Raw genomic sequence first — 17,065 nt, 5'->3', positions numbered from 1 at the left:
GCCGCCTAAGGGGAAAAGCCCAGGGTGCCCTGCGTTTCCTCCTTGTGCTCAGGGCGCGTCCCAGTGTCAGAGCGTGGCTCTCACGCCCTGGTAGTTGGAACAGTCCCGTCCCGTTCTCCTTTCCTCCCGTCCTCTGAGCCGAGCCCCGCACTCGAAGGGACCGCACGGCGCCCCCGGGGACAAGATGTGTGCCAGCCCCACCGTCCACGGGGCCTTCGGGGACAGCCGCGTCCTGCCCGGCGAGCAAGGCACGTGGCCGCCGCGTGGGCCTCTGCCACCCTTTCGCTCCGAACTACAAGGAGCTGTGAGGGAGCGGCCGTTGTGTTTGCCGGGCAGGAGGAGACGGGGCCGGGAGGTCGCTGGGGGCTGACCAGCGGGGCCTGTGTGGCCTCTGCTCTCGTGCTTTGGAGCCTGTGTTAGAAGCTCATCTGGCCGGGTACGGAGTGGAGACCCTGCGTGTGGGCACAGGAGCCTGGGCAGGACTGGGGGCACTGAGGGAGAGGGGCTGCACGTGCACGGGGGAACGCCCCCCCCCAAGACCCTGCTTTCAGACAGGGGGTATTCACAAGCAGAAGACGTACGAAGGTCATCGAACATCCAAGCAGTACGTGAGCCTCTGCGACCATCGCTGAGGGGGCACGGGATTTGGACATTTCTTGGCTTTTTCAGAACTGCAGACTGGAAGAATCGTTGGTGCACGAAGTTTCCGCCCTGGGTAGTACTTCCTGCCCTCTCCCTCCACCTGGGCCGCCTCCTCCGAGCAGCCCGTGCTTCCCCCAACCTGCGCTGTCTTCTCAGACCCCGAGCAGCCGGCCTCGCTCCAGAGTCCGCCCCTCCCCAGCCCGGACGGGCCACCGGCAGGCAGCCCAGACCGAGTTTTACTTGAACTAGTTGACGCTGTAAACATCAAGCTCCAGCCATCCACTCACAAACTCAATCATATCCCGCCGGCAGGCAGGCCCTGTTCGGGACCAGAATGTGGACGTGTGGGCACCAGGGCTGGGGCGGAGGCACGGGGCTGCGGGGCGAGTCCCCAGCAATTGCCGTCTTCTGCTGGCTGAGTGCCCTGCCTGCCTTCCCCTCCCGTGCCCAGGACCCACGGTGCTCCCTCCTCCTCGAGTCTTGTTTCTGGCACTCCCCGCACTCAGCACGTCCAGAGCCTTCTCCGTCCCCTTCTGCCTGACGGTCTCGTGCTGTGGACTGAAGGCTGGGTGCCCCCAATTCACGTGTTGAAACTTAACCGCCAAGGTGATGGTTTTAGGAGGTGGGGCCTTTGGGAGGCGATCGGGTCATTGGGGTAGGACCCTCACGAACAGGATTAGTGCCCTTGTAAGAGGCCCCAGGGAGCCCCCTCGTCCTGTTGAGCCGTGCAAGGACACGTCAGGAAGATGCCGTGAAGGAAGGAAGTGGGGTCTCTGCAGACACGGAATCGGCCAGAGCCTGGGTCTTGGGCTTCAGCCCTGAGAACCATGAGGGGTCCACACCAACCAGCCTGTGGTGTTCCGTGGCGGGGGGTGGGGGGACACTGCCTGCGTGCCACGGGGACCTTCTCAAAAGACGCCGTCCTCTGAACTCCCGCAGCACCTGCAAGACCCCTCGTAGAAGGTCAGGTCTGTATTTTGCCATTTGCACACTTGTCCTACTCTGTGCCGCACACATTTTCTTTACCCTTCTTCTCTCTGGCGACTCCCATAGTCTCACCCACACCAAGCGTCTAAGAGATGTTTGCTGTATTGAATCGTGAAACTGTCGCTTCCTCCTAATCCCCCAGGGTGAGACTTCTCTGCACAGAGCAGAGACCCAGCTGGGCCCACTGGTCGTTAGGGCGTCCGGTCCCACACGGTCACTGTTGACATGAGTGCTGGCATTTCCTATCGACTCCTCGCGCTGGTTTTCAGCCCGTGCTCCTATATTAGAGTCCGAGTATTCCCGATTCTGTTTTAATAGTCAAATAGGACAAGCCTAATGCTGAAACCTTTTTTCCTTCGGTATTTTCAGAGAGTCTAAAATTAGCAAGTTGATGGAACTGGGAGTTTTCAGATACACTTGATACATTTGTAAAACTTAGAACGGGTCCTGGAATTGCAAGCGCTGTGCCCACACACCCTGAAAGGCCAGCCCGTGGACACTCAGCCTACGACCACGGGAGCCCCGGCCGTCTGCAGGCCCCACCGTGTCCTCTAGGACCTCGTCTCACCGCACAGCCGCCCTCAGTAACAGGCCTCACGGCGTCTTGGGCTCAGCCCGGTGGATCTTTCTGTCCCCTCCAAACCACCATCACCTAGAGCAGCCCACACTGCCCGTGCCGGCGACAGGGCCCTTGCGCCTCCGCTCTGTGCCCTCCTCTCCAGAGAGACTCTCCAGGAACGTTAACCTTTAGCACAATTGCCAGTTTGATTTGTGAAAACACACTCTACAGATGTTAACGGTTATTATCGTCATCACATTTGTTGTTATTATTTACTCATTATTATTATTTTTTTAATTGAGTAGGCTCCACACCCACCACGAGGCTTGAACTCGGGACTCTGGTATGAAGAGCCACACGGTCTACCGATTGAGCCTGCCATGGGCCCACATGTGTTATTTTTCGAGGATAACTCTGGCTCTGCCCCCTGAAAATCTGAGGCAAAAATTTTCAACTGCAGAAACTTCACACCCGTCGGAGAGTGGGACACATTTATTTTTAGATGTATTTTAAGGCATGGCGCTGCCTTCATTAAATGTAGGCGCGAATAGCGTGAAGCATCTAGGAGTTAAGGCAGCACGTCACCGGGTCGTGACCTCTTCTCTCCCGCTGACCTGTGATCACAAGCACATTTTAAACTCTGAGTGTGTTTCCGTATCCAAGAATGCGAATGAAAACAGTACTCGCTTGAAAGCTTCATGTGAGGCCTAAGTGGGAGAACGCATGGGACACCCCCAGTGCGGTGCGGACACACCTGTGAACACGCGGCAGTGACAGTGGCCCCCGTGTCCGCTCCACCTGGCCGCTGGCGCCTCCTCAAGGCCACCGCCCAGACACCCGCCGGCTGAGCGCCACGCCTCACGTCCGCTCTGTCTTCCACGAGACAGAGCCTACAAGACAGGGCACGGAAGTGACGTTATCACCGCCTGCCTCTGTTGACGACCCGAGGTCCTCGGAGCCGCAGCCACATCCACTCTCATCGGGGCGCATGCCAAGCCTTCTTCTCCTCGTCCCTCATCGTGTGTGTTCCGTTGCTTTGAGTTTGCAGATGTTTGGCGCTCCCGAAAGGAGGGAAGCAGAGCCCCTCCAAAAACAAAGCAAAAAAACCCTCAAAATACAAAATCCTCATTAAACAATATTAATACTCATGAATTAAGAAAAACAAAAGGAGAAATTGCCTGGAAGAAATTCAGATCACCCTTTGATTCTGTCCACTGAAACGTGTAAATGACTGCTCCATTAGACGGAGGCGTGTGGACGCGGTGGAGGCTGGGGCCTGCGGCCGCAGCCCTGAACCCCCGTCCAGGTGAGGTGTGCCCCCGGTGGCCTCAGCAGGTCCTCACCTGTTCTCCGTCGAAAGCTGGATAATTGTGGGACACGGACCGACACCCAGATTATCTTTCAGTGAGACACACAAACATATTATGACATGTTGACAGCTCTTTCCTTCCCCAAAGAAAACATGGTGTGAAGAGAACAAGAGAAACAATGAAACTACAGGGTGGTACAGTTGGATTAGCGGCTTTTTGCAAGGGGCCACACTGTTTCCAGTGATTTCCTGTAGAACTGAAGTGCAAGACGCGTGCACTGCAAGACGTGTTTGTGAGCACGAGCACAGACACTGTGTGCAAAACAACTATTATTAAACACATTTAAAGAAGTTGAAGAAAACCACCCAAGGACATAAATGCCGTTTTCTTGTATCAACTTAAAAATATCCACCTTCAGCATCTTGTCCTCAAAAAGTAGAGGCGTCGCAAGGATATTCAAAGACACCTGTCACACTGAGGCGCTCTGATTTTATCTTACTTGCTGGCCTGCCCTGTGGGGGCCACACACACATATTTTTTAAGCAGGTTCCACGCCCAGCATGTTGCCCAACACGGGGTCCAAACTCACAACCCTGAGATCAAGACCTGAGCCGTGACCGAGAGTCGGACGCCTAACCGACTGAGCCCCCCAGGAACCCCAACACACGCTAAGTCATCTCACCGTGGAACTCAGTGAGAGCAATGGCCGTCCCAGCGATCACAAAAGATTGCACGTAAACAGGGTCAAGATGGCGGGCAGCAACGCCATGTTTTCAACAAGAGAGTCACAAAACAAGACAAGACCACGGGTCCAGCTTGACACCGTCCTAATTCTCTCATGCATGTCTGTTCGTATGGGTATGCTGTCATATTCAACAAAGACAGGAAGGACGCACGTGAAAGTTAGTGGCAACATCAAAGACACAGTCATGGGATTTGGGGTGATATTCCCTTCTTTGTTTATATCTACCACATTTTCTTTTAAAAAAAATTTTTTTTTCAACGTTTATTTATTTTTGGGACAGAGAGAGACAGAGCATGAATGGGGGAGGGGCAGAGAGAGAGGGAGACACAGAATCCGAAGCGGGCTCCAGGCTCTGAGCCATCAGCCCAGAGCCTGACGCGGGGCTCGAACTCACGGACGGCGAGATCGTGACCTGGCTGAAGTCGGACGCTTAACCGACTGCGCCACCCAGGCGCCCCTCTACCACATTTTCCACAACGAACATAAAGTACATAGGAAATTGGAAGGAAAATCTAAAATGAAATTTCATGCGGGGATTTTTAAGCTTATTTATTTATTTTGAAAGAGAGAGCATGTGAGCACAGGGGAGGGGCAGAGAGAAAATTCCAAGCAGGCTCCAGGCTCTCCAGGCTTGTCATCACCAAGCCCAACTCAGGGCTCGAACTCATGAATCATGAGATCATGACCCGAGCTGAAATCAAGAGTTGGACGCCCAACCGACTGAGCCAACCAGGTGCCCCAGGAATTTTTTTAGTTTAACTATTAAAAATACGATGCAGAAGCCCTTGTGAGGAAGCATACTTAACGTGAAGACCCCCGTTGTCTGAGGCACGAGAGAAGAGGGCACACAGGCGGCCTGGGAAGCAGAGGCTGTCACCACCGTGTCCTTTGGCCCAGGGCCAGAGCTCAGGTGCACGTTCAGAGGAAACTGCCGTTACCTGAGATGGCAATGCTGACCTGTGTCAAACCTGTGGCCAAGCTGGGAATTTTGGACTGTGTGGGAAGAATTGGATTTCTCGTCTGTCCATTCATCCTGTCCTTACTTGGTCACCTGCACACAGTTAAATATATAAAGATTACTAAACAAGTAATAACAAAACCAGGAGTTGGCAATCTGGATCACGATGATTTGATGAAAATAGAAGACTGGGGTGTCGCTCTGATATCAGGTCGGTAGACAACTGCTCAGAAACATAAAATCCACACGTGTGTGAGCGTGCATCCTTCTCCGACCGGCAATCTGGGCATCTAGTCACACATGGGACGTGTGTTGGAGTCACGTAAGGACGCTCAGGTCTTCAGAAGTTTGTAGAGGTGTCCGTGGCAAGGAGGGCACCGGTGACCAGCCACACTCAAGCTCCTGGACACCGTGGGCAGCAGACCGAGGAGGCGGAGTGGAAGGTGGGTCCGCGGTGCGGGCGTTGCCCGTGTCTTCGGGCTCCGGGATCTCGGCCGTGGGTCCTGCTGGGCCCTGTGATGGCTCGGACACCAGGACTGCAAGTGATCTGACAGCATCTCCTTGGCTAGCCTTCTCGTGGCCGCTCTGGGTGTTACATCCCAGGGACGCCCACACAGTCCACTTTCCGGGTCAGCTGACTTTCCGCAACATCTGCCTCCTACTGTGGTCTGCAATGTCCCCTCTCGACTCGTTACAGCCCCCCCGGACCACGCTTGTATCTCACCTCTGCTGTCAGGACTCAGTACACGCAGGGTGAGGACGCATGCCCATCCCGTGTACGCGGCCTGTTCGCGCGGCCTTCCTTCATCATCTCCCTGGTGCTCCTAGAACGTGGTGTCTGTGCCCTGGCGGACTAGGCCTGCGTCACAGCTCCGCTGCTGTCCCGGCTCTCCAGCTTGTCCTCTCCCCTTTCTGTGTCTTGCTGGGTGTGGACGCAGCCAGGTGGTTCCTCCCGGCACCTGAAACTGTGTCCGCAGCTTCCTCTCTCCGGTGGCTTCTGGTTCTTGATGAGAAATCCGCTGTCGTTCTAATTGTTTTCCCCCTCTCGATAAGTGTCATTTTTCTCCAGCTGCCTTCAAGTCTTCCCCCCCCGATCCTGAATGTTCACACAAGCCTGTGACGGGTCCCGGTGTGGGCTTGGGCTCACGCTGCTGGACGTTCGTTCACTCAGCTTCTTGCATTTGTAGGTCTGTATCTCTTCCAGATTTGGGACGTTTTCGGCCACTGTGTCTTGCAGCACTGTGTTCAGCCTGCCCTCGCTCTCCCTTCCCGCGCGCTCTGGACGCGAGTGTCGGCAATTCCACGGGAGCCTCACTGTCCCCGCGTCCATTTCCCCCTGCTGTTCAGGTCCCTCCTGGTGCAGCGTCCACTTCCCGGGTCCCTCCCCTGCCCTCCTGCCGCTGAGCCTCTGACTGCGCGTTTTACCCCTCGTGCCCCTTTTGCCCTGCTTGTTGTTGTGTTTCCGTCCTGACGCTGCCCTGTGGCGCTTCCCCGGCCGCGGTGGCTGTGCCAGGCCTTCTCCTGCAGCCGCGTGACCGGCACTTGGCGGCCTGTCGAAGCCTTTTCATCGCGATGCTGTCCCACGTGCCCGAGAGTCCCCGACCTTTGCCCCCGCAGAGTGCACCTCCCCGGCTGTCCTCCTCCTTCGGCTTGAGGTCTTGCTGTTCTTGGGAGGACAAGGGGTTTTCTTTCTTTCTTTTTGTTAGGTTTATTTATTTATTTATTTTGAGAGACAGTGCACGAGCAGGGGAGCGGGGGTGGAGGGGGGAGAGAGAGTCCAAAGCAGGCTCCAGGCCATCAGCCCAGACAGAGCCCGACGAGGAGCGCGATCCTGTGAACTGTGAGATCGTGACCTGAGCCGAAACCGAGGGTCATGCTTAACCGACTGAGCCACCCAGGCGCCTCACGAGTGATTTTCAGCTGAAGCCTGGGTGGTTTCACAGCACGTTGTGAGAGCCTCGACCTTACTCAAACCTCGTGTTTGGCTGTCTCCCCCTGGCTGTGCTCCGGCAGCACGGTAGACACACCTGTCCCTGGTGGGGAGCCTGGGGTCCTTGTTGCTGCCGGGCCAAGGGGTCACCGGCTGCCCCCAGGGTCACCACTGACACGAGGCAGGCGGGTGTCCACCGAGCAGGGTGGTTATTGTCTAAAAGTTGTCTGTCTGGCCAGGCAGCCCCCTTCCTGGCCCCTGGGCTGGAAAGAGCGGCTCTTCTGGGACGTCTTCACCTCTGCCCGCCGGTCCTTCTGGGCTGCTGGCTCCTCAGCCCCGAGTCCGAGGGAGCCTGGGGAGCATCTGCCATGTTGTCCTCACACTAGGGGCCCTGCCGGTCTGCCTCCTCCCGCCGCGGGGTCCTCTCGTGTGTGTGCTGTGCAGGTAACGGCCAGCGGGGTTTAGTCATTCTTGGCAAGATGGGAAAGGAAGGAACATGTCAGCTCCTCTCTCCAGAGACACAGGCCCCGCTCCCTGTGTGTTCCTGTCTCTCACCTGCACTTTCTAATTGGCAGAAGTCCTTAATTTTGATCAATTTTCCTTTTCAGTTAGTAATTTTTTGTTTATTTATTTTGAGAGAGAGAGAGAGCAAGCCAGGGAGGGGCAGAGAGAGAGGGAGAGAGAGAATCCCAAGCAGGCTCCATGCTGTCAGTGTGCAGAGCCCGACGCAGGGCTTGAATTCACGAAACTGCGAGGCCAAGACCTGAGGTCAAACCAAGAGCCGGCCGCTTAACCGACTGAGCCCCCCAGGAGCCCCTCAGTTAGTAATGTTTATGTTCAGCTTTGACCCATAAAGGTATTTTGTCCTATGGAATTTCCTGGCGGGTTTATTGTTAACCGTTTCCACTTGTGTCTACACTTCGCCTGGAGTGATGTGGGTTTTTCCGACATGGGGCACTGCAGAGCTCAGGTTTCGAGTTTTTTCCCTGGATGCTTGGCTTAGCACAAAGGCAGCTGGGCCTAGCGACGGGGGGAGGATGCTGTTTTTAATAAATAATGCCCAGTCATCTGGGTATCCACAGGACATCCATAAACACGGAACACACCTCTGTGTACTGAGACCTTTCACTCCGAAACCCAGGCGTTTTTGGAGCGTAGAAATTAGCACAGTACACGTAGCAGGTGCCACACGTCTGCAGTGGTTCAGACTCGTGCAGCGAAGCATGAATACTCACAACCGGAGAACACGCAGGTGCCTGTGTACACACACACGCGCGCGTGCAGGCACTTTGGTTCGGGTCAGGTGCACCAGAAAACACATTGCACGGCTACTTCTGATTTCCAAAACACTTCACGTTTCTCGACAACGACAGGCTGTCGATCGCACCGTCGCGTCTCCGGGAACAATGTCACAGCCTCTACAAAGCAAAGTCACCCCAGTGACAAAAGACCCCCCTCCCTTTGCCGGGCAGCCTCTTGGTGCTCTCAGGGGCACAGAAACCCAGCAGCAGGACAGTAAAGTGCTTCATACGTCCACACCCTCCCAGGCCAACTCCTACAGAGGACTGGATTGCACAGCGTTTCCCACGGAACAATGCTCATTTCACATAAGAAAGAAAGCAGCATAATTCGCAAATAACCCCAATGGGAAACCTGGCAATTTAATTAAAAGCAGCTCTTGAGGCCTTAAGTATTTTATGTTTCATTGTGACAACTCTGGACACCCACAGCCGAGTACCAGGGGAGGGACAGGCAGCTGGTTCATAGCAGAGCTCTTCCGAGGCCGTACCCAAACTGGGCTGCACAATTTGATTTGTATCAATAACCCCAGCGGCTGTTGGGTGAGAAGTCAGTAGAATCACTGGCCTCCTGGATGGGAGTCTCCCATGGAGACAGCAGCCACACGAAAGGAGGTCCTCAACGCGCTCCCCCAGCTGGCTTCTAACATCACACTTGGTTTCTTTGTCTTTGGTCATACAGGGACTGTTTCTAAGCTAATGGCCCTCTTTTATCATTTTAAACTTGATAAAGCTTCTTGTTAGTAAGCTATTAGATGACATTTAGGCCATTCTAGATTGGAGCCAAGTTCATACTCCACAACCACGTCCCACAATGCACCTTTGGGGACATCAGGGCGGGTGGTTTTTCTAGAGCCTCTGAGTGTTTCTAGCTCCCGGCCTAACCATCTGTCTCGGCCTCAAGTCTCCATAGAGCCTGGGCCAAGGGCTTCCTTATCTGGTGAATTGGACCCGGTGCCCTCGATCTCCAGAATCCTCTTCAGGTGGTTCTGGCTCCCAGGTTCCGGAGAAGTGGGCCACCCACGGTCACTGCTCCTCAAAGATGGTCCACTTCCTCAGAATTGCCTGGGACCATTTTTGAATGGCAGCTCTGCACACGGGCCCCAGCCCTAACCCCGGGGTCTTTGCGGGATGAGGCTGACTCTTACTAAGCGTTCCGTCAATAAGGCAGCTCCAGGCTTTCTTTGTAGGAGGGCTGCACTCAAGCCGTGTAGCCAGGTAACGAAGGCAGAGGGGCCTTGTCAAGCCGCCGTGTAGCAAACGCTGCACTGTCAGTTGGGTCGTAGGTCGATCTGGGGGGTGCCAGCCCTTGGCACCGCTCCCACTCTGAGCTCCGGTTCAAGGGCTGACCCAGGGAGCCCTCAAGCCACCTGAGAAAGTCTCCACGGAGCTGTGGCTTAAGGGCCTTTTCCCCGGGCTGTCGGCGGCCGGTGCATGTGAAATCAGCTGTCACCTGTGCTGCATGGGGGACACCCAGGCAGGAGGTGGAGGAGGACAGGCCGAGCCTGTGTCCACAGCTACGGACATGACACGCTGTCATCTCTGTGTGCCTCAAGTTGGCGACTGGACAACAGAATCTGTGCCGCGTGCAGGGACCAGCCATTGTGTACTCGGTGACTCTGACCGTGTACTGACAACCCCCTGGGGACACACCGCAGGGCTGACAAGTCCCCAAACATCACCGACGCGTGCTCTGAAGTTACTTCCCCCACGAGTTGACACAGATCTTACTTTGCTGCGGGGACTGGACGCAAAGGCGGAAACGGCCATCCGATGCCGTCACGGACGTTTCGGTTTCAACCCTTCCAAGCGGCCGGTAGCAGAAGGCGGCGTTTCGCTCCGCAGAGAGTCGCCGAATTGCACCACGCCGACGTGAGCGCGGCGCCGGCGTGCTCCCGTCTCCCTCTGACGCCTCCCGGCAGCCCTTTCGCTCGGAGCAAAACAAAACGGCAGCGCCCGCGTCGACCTGCCGCTTTTCCGTCAGAGAAACGGACAGACAGCGGTTTCCCTCTTGATCGTCCGCGTGCACGTGAATGTCGCCAGGTGGCGGTACTTGCTGCTCTGGCGACGTCCTTGCCGCGCGGTGGCCACCATCAGCGAGGGGGAAGCTGTCGGAAGGGGGCGGGGGGCCAGCCGTCTGCGGGCACCGGGCGCAGGTCTCTGCGCGGCGCTCGCTCGGCGCGTCACCGCGCGCCGTCCGCCGGGAAGCGGGCGCGATTTCGCGAGCCCCTCTCCGCTCACGTGCTTCCCGGAAGTGACGCGCGTCGGGAGCCTCGTGCGGCGCTCGCGCCGGAAGCCTCGTGCGGCGCTGGCGCCGGAGCTGTTCCCGCACAGTCACGTGACGGCAGGCGTTGGCCACGGTTTCAGGCTGTGGCTGGGTTAGGGACGCTCGCGGGACGTTGCCAGACCACGTCTTCCGAAAACGAGGATCGCTCGGTCTGTGAAGAACACTTTCGGGACACAAGCATGTACCGAAGGCGCCGTGAAAACCGGTGGGCGGATGATGTGCATTACGCAGAAATCGCGTGCTGTCGGTACCAGAATTCCCCGAAACATTCCCAGGAGGCTCGATTGGAGGTCACTTTGGAACTTTGAGACACCTGTCACCCGGTAGGGAGGTCGGTTGGAGGCCTGCTCTAACTGCACACCAGTCGTAGACGCTAACTCGCAGGGGGTGTGGAGGCGGCCAGCGAGCCTTAGCCAGAGGCCTGGAGGAACCACCTGGGTTTGTCGCTGAACCGCGGGCTCCCAGGACCCGTGCGGGTCCAGCCTGGGTGCCGCCTGAGGTGACAGAATCTGTGACAACCAAACAGGTCACAGAAAAGATCGCAGAACACATCCCGCTCCGTCTCTCCCTCGCCGTCTGCTTCCGGGGGCCCATCCAGTGCCCCTCTCTTCTGTCCGTGCGGGAGACGGCTTGTGACCTGGGGTCAGGCAACCCCCAGAACGTATCCAGATGCTTGTATCTGCGCGTCGCCTCTGTATTTCTGGGAGAGATTCACTAGCTTCCCTCACCACCCATGACAGAGCACATGACTCGGCTCAGTTCAGTTTTTAGTTGACTCTAAATAAAGGTTTATTTTTATTTATTTAAAAAAAAATTTTTTTTTCAACGTTTATTTATTTTTGGGACAGAGAGAGACAGAGCACGAACGGGGGAGGGGCAGAGAGAGAGGGAGACACAGAATCGGAAACAGGCTCGAGGCTCCGAGCCGTCAGCCCAGAGCCGACGGGGGGGGGGGGGGGGGGGGCTCGAACTCACGCGAGATCACTCGAGATCTCGCGAGATCGTGAACTCCCGGACCGCGAGATCGTGACCTGGCTGAAGCCGGACGCTTAACCGACTGCGCCACCCAGGCGCCCCAATAAAGGTTTATTTTAAAACGGATTTAGATTTATAGAAAAACCGCAAAGATAGTACAGACCATTCTCCATATGCCCTACGTCTAGTTTCTGTGACGTTTTACGTCGGTGTATTACGTTTGCTACAATTAATGAGACCGCCAATGCGTTATGACACCCGAAGGCCCGTACTTTACTCAGGCCCCTGGTTTTCTCCGCTGTTCTCGTTCGGCCCCAGGACCCGTGAGACCTTAGTCCTCAGGCGGCTGCAGGTCGTGTCCTTCCTTCGTCCCAGGACCTGAGTACCGACAGCTCAAGATCACGTCTATGTTTTCAAACAAGGATCCAGTGATGTGGATGAGATTAGCCAAGTCAGATCAGACCACGATCCTGCCGGCACGGACACGCCGGGGTTCACACGGCTTTGCTGCTTGTACTCAGAGGACCATCCCCCAGAGATGGGCAGCTTATGCAGTCACAGGCGTGCCTCGTACCTTCTCACACAGGAACCCAGCAGCGCCCGGCCTCGGCCTTGTTATGTGGCTGGCTCAGAGACCTCTTCCATTTCAGTTTCCTTATAAAGGAGGGTCCTCCTCTGTTCCTGTATGAGAAAAGAATGGTGTGCAAGTCTCGGTTCTGGGCCCGACTTCAAATCCTACTGTGCACGGGCCTCTGAGCGCCAGACCTCTGTGCTGATGTCTCGGGAGGACGTCGGCGTGACTGGGTGTTGGGGAGACCCCAGGGAGCACTGGCCGGCCCACGGTTGCCGGTGCAATCATCATGCTGGTGTCCAGAGAGCCTCTCCCTGAGCCTGGCTTAAATATGCATGTTTCGGGGCGCCTGGGTGGCTCAGTCAGTTAAGCGTCTGATTCTTGATTTCCGCTCAGGTCATGGTCTCACAGTTCTTGAGTTCGAGTCCCGCATCAGGCTCTGCATGGACAGTGAGGAGGCTCCTTGGGATTCTCTGTCTCCCTCTCACTCTGCCCCTCCCCTGCTCCCACAGGCTGTCTCTCTCTCTCAAAATAAATGAATAAACTTTAAACAATTGTTTTCAATAAAATAAATAAATAAATATGCGTGTTTCATCACAGAACCTCATGTTTGTCAGAACGGACAGATAACTGGACACGTCATTATTTAAGCTGGTGGGGCCCCCGGGGGCCCTGGGCCAGGTGGCTGGTCACCCCCAGAAATCACCCCGGCTGAAGGAAGCTCGAAAGCGGTGGCGGGTAGCAGAGATAGTGTCGGGAGGGACAGCGAGGGCACCTGCCCTGTGCTGGGGGCGGGCGTTTTGGACGCGGCTGATGAGTCACGCTGTTCTTTCTTAGGGTTTATCCAGTCACCATAACTCACAAAACAACACCTCTCTGGGCAGAAATTTTTCTCAGTAATGGGAACACGAGCATAGGGAGCAGCACGTCCTAAACGATGACACCACCAGAAGTGCTTCCGGCTTCACGCAGCTGTCGGATCTCGTTTCTGTTTCTTACAGACCGAATGGATTCAGCGTAAAAAGTCATCTATTTGGAGGGACCCTGCCATCGGTGTCATTGTGGGAAGCCGAGTGAGGCACGACAATTGGGAGGCGTACGCGTAACGCTGGCGTCACAACAGTTTCAGCCGCTGTTTTCAGGTGCCTGCCCGGCTTCTGTTCTGTCCTGCTTCCTACGCTGTTCCACGACAGGAAGTCAGAAGAAAATGGGCCTCAAGACCACGTTTGGCTTATATGCCGCGGAGAGGACGCCTCAATCTGGACATTTATTCAGATTTTTAGATAAGAGCCAGGCCCTGTGCCTTTCTGTCTCCTCAGAGTCACAGTTGATATTAAAAACTACTTGACAGCATAGGAAATGTTTGATTACTCATTTTTTTTTAATTTTTTTTTCAACGTTTATTTATTTTTGGGACAGAGAGAGACAGAGCATGAACGGGGGAGGGGCAGAGAGAGAGGGAGACACAGAATCGGAAACAGGCTCCAGGCTCCGAGCCGTCAGCCCAGAGCCCGACGCGGGGCTCGAACTCACGGACCGCGAGAGCATGACCTGGCTGAAGTCGGACGCCTAACCGACTGCGCCACCCAGGCACCCCTGATTACCCATTTTTACCAAACGGTCGCATTTTCCATAAGATGGAGGTTTTTATGGGGTCAGGCTGGCTTCCTGTTGGAAGACGGTGTTTTTCTCTGTTTATTTGAGAGACACAGAGAGACGAGCCGTTTGTACAGATGGGCGCCTTTGCAGTTTCCAAGTCGTGAAGCCTGGGGCCCCTGCTGGTTGGCACAAAGTTGCCAGGTGCCTGCTTACTACTCGGCTCCCGCTCCCAGGAAGCCCTCAGGCCGGGAGAGCCACGGCGCCCACTCTGCTAACCCCACCTCGGCTTGGCACCTGCCTGCACTGTCGGCAAGTACAAAATGCGTGTGCAAAGGAAACAACAAAACGGAACGGGGGAGGATGAACGTGAGGCGAGCATTTGTGTTTGAACCGAGCTGCTGCCCAGACACAGGGGCGAGATGCACGTGGGAGGGGGGCAGAGACCCGGGCAGCCCCCCCTCCCCTGCAGAGTCACAGCTGCCGGTGGCAGGCTTTCCCACAGAATTCGCTGTGCCATAGGAAGCAGGGAGTGAGGCGGCCGACGGATTGCGCCCCGAGAACACTGGCCCCGTCGCCTGCAGCCGGGGTGCAAGCCCAAATGTCACAGAGCAGGTGCACGCTAAGTACAGGTATGCAGATGCTGGTAAAGGGAAAGCAACGGTCCCGCGTGAGGATGAAAACCGGCGCACATCGGGCCTCAGGGCCGCAGTGTGGATGGCCGGGCGGAAACCCGACGTCCTCGGTGTCTTGTCTACAGGACAGCTGCTGTCCCGCTCCAGGCGCTGGCCGCTGTGTGGCAGCAGGCCCGAATTCTCCAGGACTCGTCATTTTTTAAAATGTTTATTTATTTATTTTTGAGAAAGAGACCGAGCACGAGCGGGGGAGGGGCAGAGAGAGAAGGCGACACAGAATCCCAAGGGGGCTCCAGGCTCTGAGCCATCAGCACGGAGTCCGACGCGGGGCTCGAACCGTGAGATCGTGACCTGAGCCGAAGTCGGGCTCTCAACTGACTGAGCCACCCAGGTGCCCCTAGAAATCACTTATTTTTGACAGCTGAGTGCAGTGATGGTTACAAAGTATCTAGAATTTGGCTCAATAAAGCAAGTGCTCTGGACAGACCATCTATTACAGTAAGAATAGTACACTGTGATCATGATGGAAGCGGATACAATGTAACTTTAATAAATGGAAACACACTTTCTACTTTGGCTGTTTGTTCATTCCAGGACCCAAACCCCTATGAAATTTCTGAGTTTCTAATTTAGAAAATCTTAAATAGGGAGAGAACTGTTTGGACAAGCCTGGCTAACGGTTTTCAAAAACTCATTAGTCCTGTAAAATTCCAATTTATCGACTCAAATTTGCAAGGCTTCCAGCGCACTTACCAATAATGCCTTTTCTTTTCAAGTTATCCTCACCTCATCTGCAGTTCCCCGTATCATTAAGCCGAACACAGAGTTGTGACCGCAGGGAGAGCCCTCAGCATTCCGTCCGTGAGCGCTGCTGAGGCACGAGGAGAGGCAGAAAATGGCGAAGTTCTGGGGCAGAGCGGCTTGCTTCCTCGTTTGCCCAACGTCAAGTTCCGAGAATGCTCCTGCATGTACAGCACTAATTTCAGTTCATCAACACCTTGGCTTCGACACAGACGACTTGCCCACGAAGGGGAGAGCCAGAACACGGGGCGCTGCTCTCGGGGACACAAATGGATCCTGCAGGCCACGACCCTCCGGGGGGGCCGCCTGTCCTCCACACCTCCCAGCTCAGCACAGCTCTGGCCCCCGGTGTCGGGCTTTGTCACTGGCAGCGGGCCCGAGAGCCCCTCTGCCGTGTAGACCAGGAGCGCTGGTGCCAGACGGCAGATGCGGAGGAGGAGGGGTGGGCCGCAGGTGACACTGCAGTGGGACGGGGAGGGCAGCGTGGTGTGATTACTGCGCACGGTGGCCAAGCTGGACGGGGCCGAGCCCCCAGATGACTCCCGGGGAGGCCCTTGCACGGACTCTGTCCCATTAGGGCCGCTTCTAACCAGCGGCTTCTATCTGCTTTCACTGACAGAGCTCAGGGGCGGCCCCTGTGCCCTGTCCCCACATCATCAGACTTAACTCCCATGGAAAACTCCAACATTCCCTTTTGCGAGGTTGAGCTTTACCTCCAATGTCCAGATGTGTGGGTCCCCGGGTCTTCGGGGCACGTCCCCCACGCCTGCCATGCTCTCTTAGCTGGTCACGACACAAGCTGCTAGGAAAACAGACCATCCGTTGTGCCTGGACTGGTGCAGTACCCCAACCAGTGCTTTCAGAAGGTAGCCGCGTCACAAAGCTCATAAATAGTCGGCGGCCCCTCTTCAGGAGGGGTGGGTCTTGTTTTGTTTTGTCTTTAATTTTTAACGTTTTTATTTTTGTGAGAGACAGAACGAGTAGGGGAGGGGGGCAGAGAGAAAGAGGGAGACATGGAATCGGAAGCGGGCTCCGGGCTCTGAGCTGTCAGCACAGAGCCAGACGTGGGGCTCGAACCCACGAACCGTGAGATCGTGACCTGAACTGAAGTCGGATGCTCAACCGACTGAGCCCCCGGGGGCCCCAGGAGAGGTGGGTCTTAAACACATGAGTGAGCCCCCCCGGGGAAGAGCTGGGGGAGGCGTTCTGGACAGAGGGAGCTTGCGAGTGACAGCTGTTCCCCTGTTGGGTGGGCCGCAGACACGAGCTCAGGGAAGCATTGTGAGGTGGTTTCTAACCCCCACTGCGCAGGCCCTAAAACTAAGCCCCGGAGAGCATGGGCCGTGGCCACGGTCAGAGCAACGAGCGGGAGCACAGGTCTCTCTGGTCTGACGGGGGTGGCACAGCCTCCCCTAACCTGCAAGGGTAGCAGAGAGCGTACTCTGGAAGATTCCACCAGCAGATGTCAGGGACAACTCAGGCAGGGTACCCGGCTCAGCTGTCTCTCATACACCCCCAGTTTTCTCGGCCCCTTCTGGCAAGCGGTGGCTGAGGAACACCGGGCTAGTCCAGGGGACCGAAGCGGGAGTCTGCTCCGTGCAGTCTGCGGAAAAGCTTTCACTTTTCTGACAGAGAGATGGGCTGTTGGCTTCAGGCCACGTGCCCCCTGCCCTCCTTTCGTCTGAGTGGAGCATGAAGCCACGACCTGGGACAGCAGCAGCCACCTTGAGGTCATGAGGCAGCCGCACGAGGACAGACTATGGCGGCCTCT

The 17,065-nt window shown here is 56.1% G+C and overlaps 1 long non-coding RNA gene across 1 annotated transcript; it reads right to left on the bottom strand.

Moving 5' to 3' along the window:
• Window positions 1-2,665: 2,665 nt before the first annotated feature.
• LOC125149249 (uncharacterized) lies at window positions 2,666-16,072 on the bottom strand. Its single transcript, XR_007145864.1, has 3 exons — window positions 16,008-16,072; window positions 15,280-15,455; window positions 2,666-2,802 (listed from the first exon to the last, which is right to left on the bottom strand). It is a non-coding gene; the product is annotated as an uncharacterized LOC125149249 (long non-coding RNA).
• Window positions 16,073-17,065: the final 993 nt, after the last annotated feature.

This window comes from Prionailurus viverrinus, chromosome D3, assembly GCF_022837055.1.
Source record: "Prionailurus viverrinus isolate Anna chromosome D3, UM_Priviv_1.0, whole genome shotgun sequence".
NCBI lineage: Eukaryota > Metazoa > Chordata > Mammalia > Carnivora > Felidae > Prionailurus > Prionailurus viverrinus.
Note: the sequence above shows the minus strand (reverse complement) of the source record. Positions and strands in the feature narration are given on the sequence as shown.